This window comes from Sinocyclocheilus anshuiensis, unplaced genomic scaffold, assembly GCF_001515605.1.
Source record: "Sinocyclocheilus anshuiensis isolate Anshui unplaced genomic scaffold, SAMN03320099.WGS_v1.1 scaffold447, whole genome shotgun sequence".
In the NCBI taxonomy this organism is placed as follows: Eukaryota; Metazoa; Chordata; class Actinopteri; order Cypriniformes; family Cyprinidae; genus Sinocyclocheilus; species Sinocyclocheilus anshuiensis.
Genome location: NW_015552615.1, coordinates 784,329 through 794,400, shown reverse-complemented (window position 1 = coordinate 794,400; position 10,072 = coordinate 784,329). Strand labels below are relative to the sequence as shown.

The 10,072-nt window shown below is 38.8% G+C and overlaps 1 protein-coding gene across 1 annotated transcript in view; it reads right to left on the bottom strand.

Moving 5' to 3' along the window:
• Nucleotides 1-8,654, bottom strand: part of cdh22 (cadherin 22) — a 210,643-nt gene extending 201,989 nt beyond the window's left edge. The window contains exon 1 of the mRNA XM_016457334.1: nt 8,537-8,654. The gene's annotated coding sequence lies outside the window, so the exon portion shown is untranslated. The remainder of the gene's footprint in view (nt 1-8,536) is intronic.
• Nucleotides 8,655-10,072: the final 1,418 nt, after the last annotated feature.

Below are 10,072 nucleotides of genomic sequence, written 5' to 3'. Positions count from 1 at the left end.
ACATGATACTGTCAATGAAATAATTTGTATATGTTTTATATAACAGGATGGATGGATGGATGGATACTGTCTTAAGTTTATATTTATGTATTTTTTTCTGTACCAAAACAAAATATTCAATAAAGAAAAACCAACAGAATGTATCTGAGCATAGAATCAGAACAGGTCACTTTTGCCTTATGGTGTGACTGTAATAGATATGCACACAAAACTGAACAAACCAAACTAAAGCAGGAAATTCAGAGCACATCCACTTCAGGACACAGCGAGAACCGAATCCAGAAATGATTAAAATCTGGATGTTGAATTGACGAGCCATACATTCTGAAGCAGCTGTCATATTTACAAATGTTTTTTATGTAAACATTCATCCTCACTGTAGACCTCATCAAACATCCCCCCACACTATAATGACTGCTATCCTTACTTAAAAAAAGACAGCAGTATATTCATGTTATTGCCAGCGCCTTATTTATACATGTGGCATAATCTGATACAATGCAAAGCAGCACATATAAAATCACCAGCACATAATAACAGGCTGAAACATCTATTTGCATGTGCTATTGTAATGCATGCATCCATACGCACACTCACACTTTAAAGTGCTCTATAACTGCTGCATGGACATAATTTCACGTATACAGCTTTTGTGCTGTCACTAATTTACATTTTAACAAAACTCCAGTAAAAAGGCGACACATTTATATACTGAGAGCGTTATCAGTCTGAGAGCATTTTTCTATATGCATGTATATCATTACTGACATCAAGGCTGGAATATGCTGATAACTCATGTCTGTACTTATCTTATTACTATAACCATAAGACGAGAGACTAACAGCTCCCTGAGGAAAATGACATTGCTCTTTCATAGCTCACAAGTGGAGTTCGTAGTTTAGTGGAACACTGACATAGTTTTCCAATACGGATAACTAGAGGCTGATGCAATGCTGGTTTAAATGTGATATAAGATCTGATAGCTGTCTAGGAGGAACAACTGACATATCGAGAAGACCTCATCTGTGATTTTCTTCCTTCCAGAAGCCCTATCTCCCTTTCAAGACCAGTTTGTGTGACTTAGTCGAGCTTTAACTTCCTTTTTCACTCCCACCTGAGCCGCAGACCATCAGCCCACTGGAGTCATGCTGCCTGACAGCAGGCAAACTCTCTTTTTCTCTTTATTTCTTTCATGCCAGCATCATTCTGGTTCAGTCTATCACACACACACTGTCAGAGATAAACTGCACACTGTCAGTGAAACACTGCCGTCCTCAAGTCAGCGCTCAACACAGCGTGGAAAATCTCAATATATCTGCAATAATGTCACAGAATGCTGTTTTGATGAAGTAAAAGGCGAGGTGCTGGTTTCACGGATGAATGAGTGACTGATCAAACTAACATCCAGCAGAAATCTCTGCTTCTGTAATGTCACCTTTTTTAAAGTGAAACAGGATAACAGGATATTGGCATAAAAATAATAAGGAAATCTAGGGGGACAATGGAATTTAGGAGTTATTCATAAAAAGTTCACAAAGACAAAGACTTTGGAAAAACGTTAATAATAAATATTAGTGCTGGCAAACGATTAATCTATATATATGCAAAGGATAAATAATGTAGGAGTGAAGTATGACAAGTTTTTTATTTTAGTAAAATATGATGGATTTTTTATTTCATATTTACTCTATTAATACACATTGTAATTTGTATAAGATTATATGTATATATGATTATATTATACTTTAAAAATAGGAAAGTACATTTTTGACTCCAAAACTACAATTATGACAGTAAGTGTACAGTAAATAAAGTTTTTTCTTTTCTTTTTTTATGTTTTATAATGATGAGAATTACTGGGTAAAAATGTGCTTAACGGTCATATAAGTTAAATTATTAAAATAATCTTTGAGAAAAAATGTACAGTAAATGTAGAGTAAACAGAGTTTAATTAAAAACTTATACCGGATCTTAATCAAACAGATTTGTTTGTCCATCTATCTATCTGTCCATCCGTCTATCTATCTCAATGGTGATGTCTACTATTTACCAATTTACTTTTTTTTTTTTGGACAAAAAACGTCAAAACTGCAACTTCCAAAAACAAACTGCTTAACATTTCAACAGGTTGACAGGTTGGTTTTAAATATTAATACTTAGAATAATATTAATTTTCTCTAATTTCTACACAGTTTTGAAGCCATCATTATTCAAGTCTAGTTTTGGGTGCAAAAAATCCTAAATCAAACTGAAAGGCTGACTCATATCGTGAGTAATAGCGTCATGATTTCGCACCCCATCACCCGAGCCGAATAAAAACAGTATTTCGTGCGTGATTTCATCTGAAGAGCACCTTCATCCCGGGGTCGGCGGTGCGCCGTACGATCAGGACAAGAAAGGTCCGTCAGTGGATCTGATCAAAGCTCGTGGCCTCGTGTCAAATTCGTGATGTAGGGTTGCTGGGCTTGACCAAACGGCCACTCGCAAAGTCAACACACATTCCCAGAGATTGGAAATCCGCAATAGCCATAATCAAATATGAATGGCTACAGTAATACTGCCGCACTCTTGAAAGATAGAGGTGAACAATGGGCAATAACTCAACAAGATGAATCATTTTCAGGGAGACGTTTGGAATTGAGGGCTTACTTTGATGGCAACCGCGAGCGAAGTGCCGACAGGGAGTTCATCCTGTCAGTGGGTTACGCCTCAGAGTATCTGCGTGGACTGCAGTCTGGGAAAAGTTCAGGCTGAAATTGTTTCGGAGATCTACAGACCATCCGGTCCTGGACTAAAAACAGGCTGGAGGCATGGAAGGTCGTGTCCGAACACATGCAGCACCGGTGGAGCCTGGGTTATCAGAGAAAAGCCTGTAGCTACACCTGACCCACTCCAGCCCTCAAGTGACCACAGAGGAACAGAAACCTACATTAGACCTGGGTGATAAAACGGTATCGATATTTATCGACGGTACACCTTCTTCGATAACAATATAAAAAATGTCCGATATAGTGCACGATATAGGCACGTGCGATGAGTGACGCAGACAGCTCACACAAACATGAACACGAGGGCTGACTGCCTGTGATGAGGCATGAAGATATTAAGATATTATAAACATTAACATCATTTTTTTATAAGCTGCTTTTGAAACAATGTGTATTGTGAAAAGCACTATGCAAATGCATTTGACTTGACTTGACATATTTCTTAGACAGCGCTGAGATTAAATGAAGAGCAAACAGAACGCTTTACTGAAGTGTCTTGTTTCTCAAAGGACTGTCAGTAAAAAAGAGCCCAGAAATCTCACACACGTCTCCTCTAGAGTTTCAGAAAAGAGCTCAATGTTTCAAACTGTGCTCACATTTGCCAAGATAGCAAATGCATGCAAAACTCATCATCAGACCAAATGATCTGAGCCATCCACCATATCTACAATTAGTCGTGATTCGCATCTATTTTGATTTTTTTTCTACAGAATTTTAAGAAAAACACCTCCTAAAGTCTCCTGAGCAATGAAAGAGCAACCTTTGAGCAACAAAAATCGCTTCAGGGACTCTAAAGCAATCACAGACAGCCTGTTTAGTGCTGGTTAATTACCATCGAAAATCAACTGTGTTCCACTGAATGGCATGAAAATTAATTATTGTTAATGTACTTATTTATATATATATTGTTTGTGTGTCTGCCAGGAAGCACTGCGGGAGACGTACGGACCATTGACAGAGCAACAAAGCAGAGCAGCTCTCTTTCTCCAGAAAAACACATGCATGTCTGACGCAACTCATAGAAGAAGCTCGTGTGAGACATTCTAACATGTATTTACTGCCGTCTCCTCTGACAAATGCCAACTCATCCAGCCAAGCTAAATTTCCATGGTAACATGCTACTGGATGACCAACATTGAGAAAGAAATGATTAATACGCACTATGAAACTGTGACGAGGGAGTCAGTTTCACCTTTGTTTATTTTTATGAATCGCCCTGTCAGTCAAAACCGACAGATTTCACATCTCTTCGTGATAATCGGTCGATCTGAATTTGGGAAAATTCTTGCAATTTTTCTCTTAATGAGTCATGCAACATTTATCATCACAAATTATAATATCTGCAACAACTGGGGTGAAAAGACAGATTGATAAATTTGTGAATTACAGTCTGTACAGAGATCAACTCAGTTGCAACTGTCTGCAAAATACAAAAAGCACGATGACGAAAATAACGTTTATGAATCGTTTTGCATGTTCACATTTCATTACTCCGAGTAAATCAGAACTATAAGCTTCAAAACATTTCCTTCACAGACATTCAAATCTAAAAGCAGTAGTCTCACCATTTGCTTCTGCTGCTACATGCTAAACATCAATAATTAATCATGCACAATGCTTTTGGGTCTCTGTTGCATATGAAAAAACTTTTTTTGTTCCATATTCAGATAAAGACTTATTCTCAAGGGTACCTACCGCATTGAGTAAGAGTAATACTGCCTGACAGAGTAATGACAGCAATTATTGAATTATTGTTGTGGTGCTCCAAAAAAAACGCTTTTGAAAAAGCCACTTGACCTGCATGTAATCACGGTTACCTGAAAAACACACAGCTTTTCATTTTATTCCACTCCTGTTTGCATGCTTCACTACCGCAGGGAATAATGACAGAGGCAAAGTCAGTACAAGGTAAAACACTGTGTTCATTCTAATAATACCTTCTTTATTTCAAAGTTATAAAGCCTTGTGGGTAACAGATAGAGAGTGAACTGAATGAAAAATGAGGTTTAAAAGCAAATATTCTGTTCAAATCAACATTCATGTGTGTTAATCCAGCCATTCTGATTCCTGTGCTATCTGTGCAAAACTCGCTCTGCATCTAAAGCTATTATAATGTAAACAAATAGCTAAATAGAAAATGAGCCAATACATTGGCAAACATTCAGCATACATTCTAATGTCCAACTGATGTATGAAATCAAATCCAGCCATAGTTTTTTCATAAAATATCCTAATTCACTCAAAATTACATCAAATTACAGGAGAAAAATACTAAAAAATTGAATTTGCTATTATTTTTCTAATTCACTGCAAAATAAAAACAATATTTTGTAATAAATCAAAATACATTTTTTAATGTTATTTATATTTGTAATCATTTGCATACAAAGTATAGCCTAATATGTCATATTCTGTAAGTTGCTCTTTTTCTTTATGTTGGGATGAACAAACATGCTTTGTGCTTAAATGAATGTAAAAAAAAAAAAAATCAATGTAATTAAAATGTTTCAGGATCATAATATCTTATTTCCAGTGTTAAATGACAATCCAAATCCCAGCTTTTTCATGTTCAAGGTGGCCAAAGCATCCCTACACTAGAAATACATTTTACTGAGAAAGAAAAAATTAAAGGGAACACTGGATGCAAATGCCATGTTGATTTTCAAAAAACGAACAAAGCCTGTAGATATATAAAGATTCAATTAAGATGTTAATGCATTTCCCTTTATGAAAAGACGAAGCTGTTATCAGTTCTAAATGTTAACCAAACTATTCAGTTCTGCTGTGAGACTTCATCACATACATATCGCCCACTCTGCTTCACAACAACAGTGAGAAAGCAGCCGTTGTTTCACAAGCAACTGGGTGAAAAGCCCACACAGTCAGGAAGACAGCGAGGCCGGAAACACGGGGGGTCGCGTTCCTTTGGCATAAGCCGGATCTCGAAGCAGGTGTGGGATTATAACACAGCAGATAATTTAAGCAAAGGTCTGCGGCAGAGGCACCTAAAGCAGGTGCAAAACTGCAGCGGCGCTCCCTGAACTCCACCGCCAGACCGAGATCAATTAAACGGGCCTGATGGTCCTCCTTCCAGGAGTCATAAAACCTCTCTCATTTGTAACCCATATCTGTCATCTCTACCGCCCCTCAGGCAACATACATCAACTTCCCCCACCCTCGCAGTCCCGCTGCGCTAAGGTTTATACTCAGACTCAGTAAAAGGTAATCAATGTTGTCCGTGGCACGTCGCTTCTTCCACACGATCTATCAAAGAGGGCCGCGTGTCCGGGCCCTGAGACTGAGGACCCGAAGGCGACGTGGCTGGTCGCGAGACATAAATCACGACGAATCTATAACACATTCGTTTATGTGAGTTCGCAGCATGTATGTGCTTGTATGGAAAAGCGCTGCTGACAGGCCTCTGCAGTCGCATTATGGGTGGCACGGCGGTGCATGAGATCGCATATCAACACAGCTGTCAATAGCACTCAGAAAATGCATGTGAATGCAATGACACTCATATATATACAGCCACAGAGCGAAAGGTGAAAGCAGCCGATAATTCACATCGCTCTGTTTATAATTGCGGGCTGCGTTAAAAATTAATGCGATAATTATGTGCAAGCTGGAATCCGCTGACGCAACTCAGGTTTCATTAGTGGCGGATAATCCGAAGGGTGTGACGCTTTAAGGCATCTCTGGACATACATCAGTCGCTTAATTGGATAATCTAAATCGCTGATTGGATATCGAGTTCCAGCACGGGCTCCAAGGAGCCCAATGGGGAGCTGGGTAAATGACAACAATCAGCGAGAACAGAGCCGAGACGCTTGAGGATTAAACGGAGATCATGTCGGCACACAACGAGGGGCAAACAGCCACTGGTTCGTGAACGAGAGAGGAAACGCTGTCAACTTTCACACAGCGCCTCTCTTGCTACACTGAGTTTCTCCCACACACGTAGAAGACATGAAAGGCATGTGCTCGCTCAGGAGACAAACCTTTAGAGATGTCGACTTATCGACGTGGATAAGTACCACACGGTCAAAGCTGCCTTGCTCTTACTGGAAACTACAAGATAAAAAAAACATGCAGTAGGGAATGGGGTTATTAAGCAATTCAAATGCATGCAAAATCAAACGCATGAAACACGGATGCAAACATAGTATGCATTTTTTCCATTCAGTCCATTTTTTACTTACTGAAAAAAAGACTACTCAATTTGCAAGCACAAAGCATTGAACAATGATGTAGTCATGATGTGGCCAATCACTAAAGAGCCAAAATTAACATAATTAACCATTCTATGCATCAATAAGTCTATGCATTAGATGTCTAATGCATATATGCATGCATTAGCCAGTGCAGACATAATAAGTTAATTACTGACCAAATATAAATAAGAAGGGAGTGTTCTCATTGTGCTATTCATTAAATACTGAACTATCTACAAAACAACCAAAACATGACGAAATTCAGCTAATCAAAGGCTGTACTATATCAACATACTGTTTTGATGATAATAAAGTGCCAAGATGTCATTTTGGAGGATTTCTAACCCTTTCTAAACATTAGAAATCCTCTAACGAACAAAAGAGTCAACTTCCCCTGAGTCAAACAGAGATCATCACATGAATATTACAGAAATCATTCCTCGTTTAAATATTGAAGTGATTCTAAATAATGTTACACGAGCCTATATGCACGAGTCAATACTAAGAAATACAGAAATGTCATATTTCAGAATATGCACATCATGCTGTTTAAGATGAGAACTAGCCTTTTTAGGCAAAATGTTATTGACGATACTCTAAATGATCCACCAAACCAATAAATCCCACCAATAATCAATCATTTCCAATCTAATTGAGCAGATTCAGATTCGGATCAATAGTTGATCACCTCAATAACACACAAAGGAGCTAAGCCTCCGTTCAGTCAAGCACATCAAGATAGAAGTTCACTTGATAATTCTGCAACACATTGCTTAAGTTTCAATACTGACGTGATATTAAATTATTGCCAAGATGAGTTACAGTGGTGAAAAAACACAACCCATGGTCACTGTAACCTTTAAAATATGCATCATCTATGAAAAGAAACAGAGAAACTCTATTTCCGATACAGAGAGTGCATCCAGGTAAAATGGGACACAGGCTTAATCATCTTTATCATTAGTGTATATGCTTCCGTTACTAAAAATTATAGATCACAACATAGTACAAACATTTTGACCAAAAAAGGTGCCACCTGTATTCACCCTACATATATTTATTGCATATGTATATACAGTACATATATATGTTGGAAAATACCGGCAAGTTGACGGACAGACACCATGTTTTGGACACCGTTTAGAATGATCTGCCAAACTAACCCAATAAATCACCGCAATAATCAGTCATTTCGGGTTTTATCAGCAGATTTTGAAATTGAACAATAGATGATTAATTAAATAACACACCAGCCGGTGTCTATGGAATATCTAGGCAACTCTTTCCAACTTTTCGTTCAGGCAAATGCACATATCGATAATATCAGAAAACAAAAGACGCATTAAAGATAAAACGGCTTATTGATTAAGACGCAAACTACTGGCAACAAGTTGCGCGTAATCCTTCTATACATGACTCTATCTGCCTTATAGACACATCTCCAGCCGTGTTATACACCTCAATAGATGTTCTACATAAGAATCGGAGAGTTTGACACATGAATTGGCTGTAAGTCTCTGTAATAAAGCATAAGTTTATGGAGAGGAGCTTTACCTGAAGCGCAGTCACACTGAAGCCTCGGCTGTGGATTTTACGCACTGTGTTCCGCGTAATTCGTGCTGCTCCTCTATAAGGGTACGATCCTCAATGCGGCGCGGTGTGAGCGCTGGGGACAGACGCGATGTGATGCGATGCCTGCTCTCCTCTCCTCTCCGCGTCGCGCGTGATGAGAGTCTCTTCTGTCTCCAGCGCGCGCGTCTGACAGCAGCGCGCAGCCTCATGCGGCGATGAGCAGAACTGACTGAATAAGAGCAGGGCTGAGAGTTCACATACTGCTGCGTGCACACTTGCGTTAACCCTCTAAGTATGCATTATAAAGGAAATGTTTCAGTTGCCTTTCTTGCATAAAATGGAACTCATTCATATTCGGGGAGTCCCGCTTGCACACACCTCCCGCTTACTGTCAAGATGTTTATATTGCATCTTCTTATAAACTCATAAATAGCCTGGGATCTTTCAGACATAACTTGAACATACTATTTTCCATTGGATCCATTGGCAGCAAATCACCACTGCAGATTAACGGTCGCTGTGATTTTGCCAAGACATGTTCCTGGATCAACATCTTTTGTTGATCCTGGATCGACATTACTGTCCAAAAATACAGACTTAACCCAATCCCTACCCCTAAACCTAACCTTACCCATAATTTATTCCTAAAATCAGAGGGAAATGATAGCTGATTAACAAGGATGTAGAAGCACCTAATCCTGATTGTAAACCTAAAACTGACATTTCCTGAAAAGTTATCTCTCAATTCTGATTGGTTGATTGGAATGATGTTCCAGGATCAACAATGATGTTGTATGTTGTACTTGGTCAAATCACGCTCACCGCAGATTAATGCATAGCCTATTCTTCCATTTTCGTGACGTTGGTTCAACTTTGCTTTTTGAACCGGAAGAACGAAATGGCACCAAAAAAATGAAAAATTAACCATTTTTACCTTAATAATAGACATAATGATTGATATTATTGTATGTGCAACCTGTACATATTAACATCTCAAAAATGTGTTTTAGGGTTTCATGACTTTAAAGGGGTCCTATTATGTTTTTTCACTTTTTAAATTTTAGTCCATTATAACCCCAATTTGCTATTGTGTGCTGCGCATTTTACTGAGGACAGCTTCCACAACACGAGGGAGTACAGTGTAGTGTTGGGTCGTCCTTGTTAATTATATTTAGCTAAAATTAACGAAATGAAGGTCCGAGTTGGTAAAATGATCCGAACTTCCCATCACTAGTACAGTGCCGGATTCGCCCAAAAGTTTTTGTTGATAACACGACGTAGCTGGGTGCCGCGGACAGACACCGCCGGTGTGCCTACACTCATAGAAAATAAAGTATTTGAATTTTAAAGACACGGCGCGACGCTGCGCTTCTCGTCCAGTGCGGGACCGCCTGAAACGCTGGTTTTTTCACCTCCATGCCCAAATGTCTTTGTTTGGGCTTCCGAAAGCAGATGATGTCAGGAAACAGTGGTTGCAATTTATTTTTTAACTCTGTTCCTGAGCATTATAACCCCAAT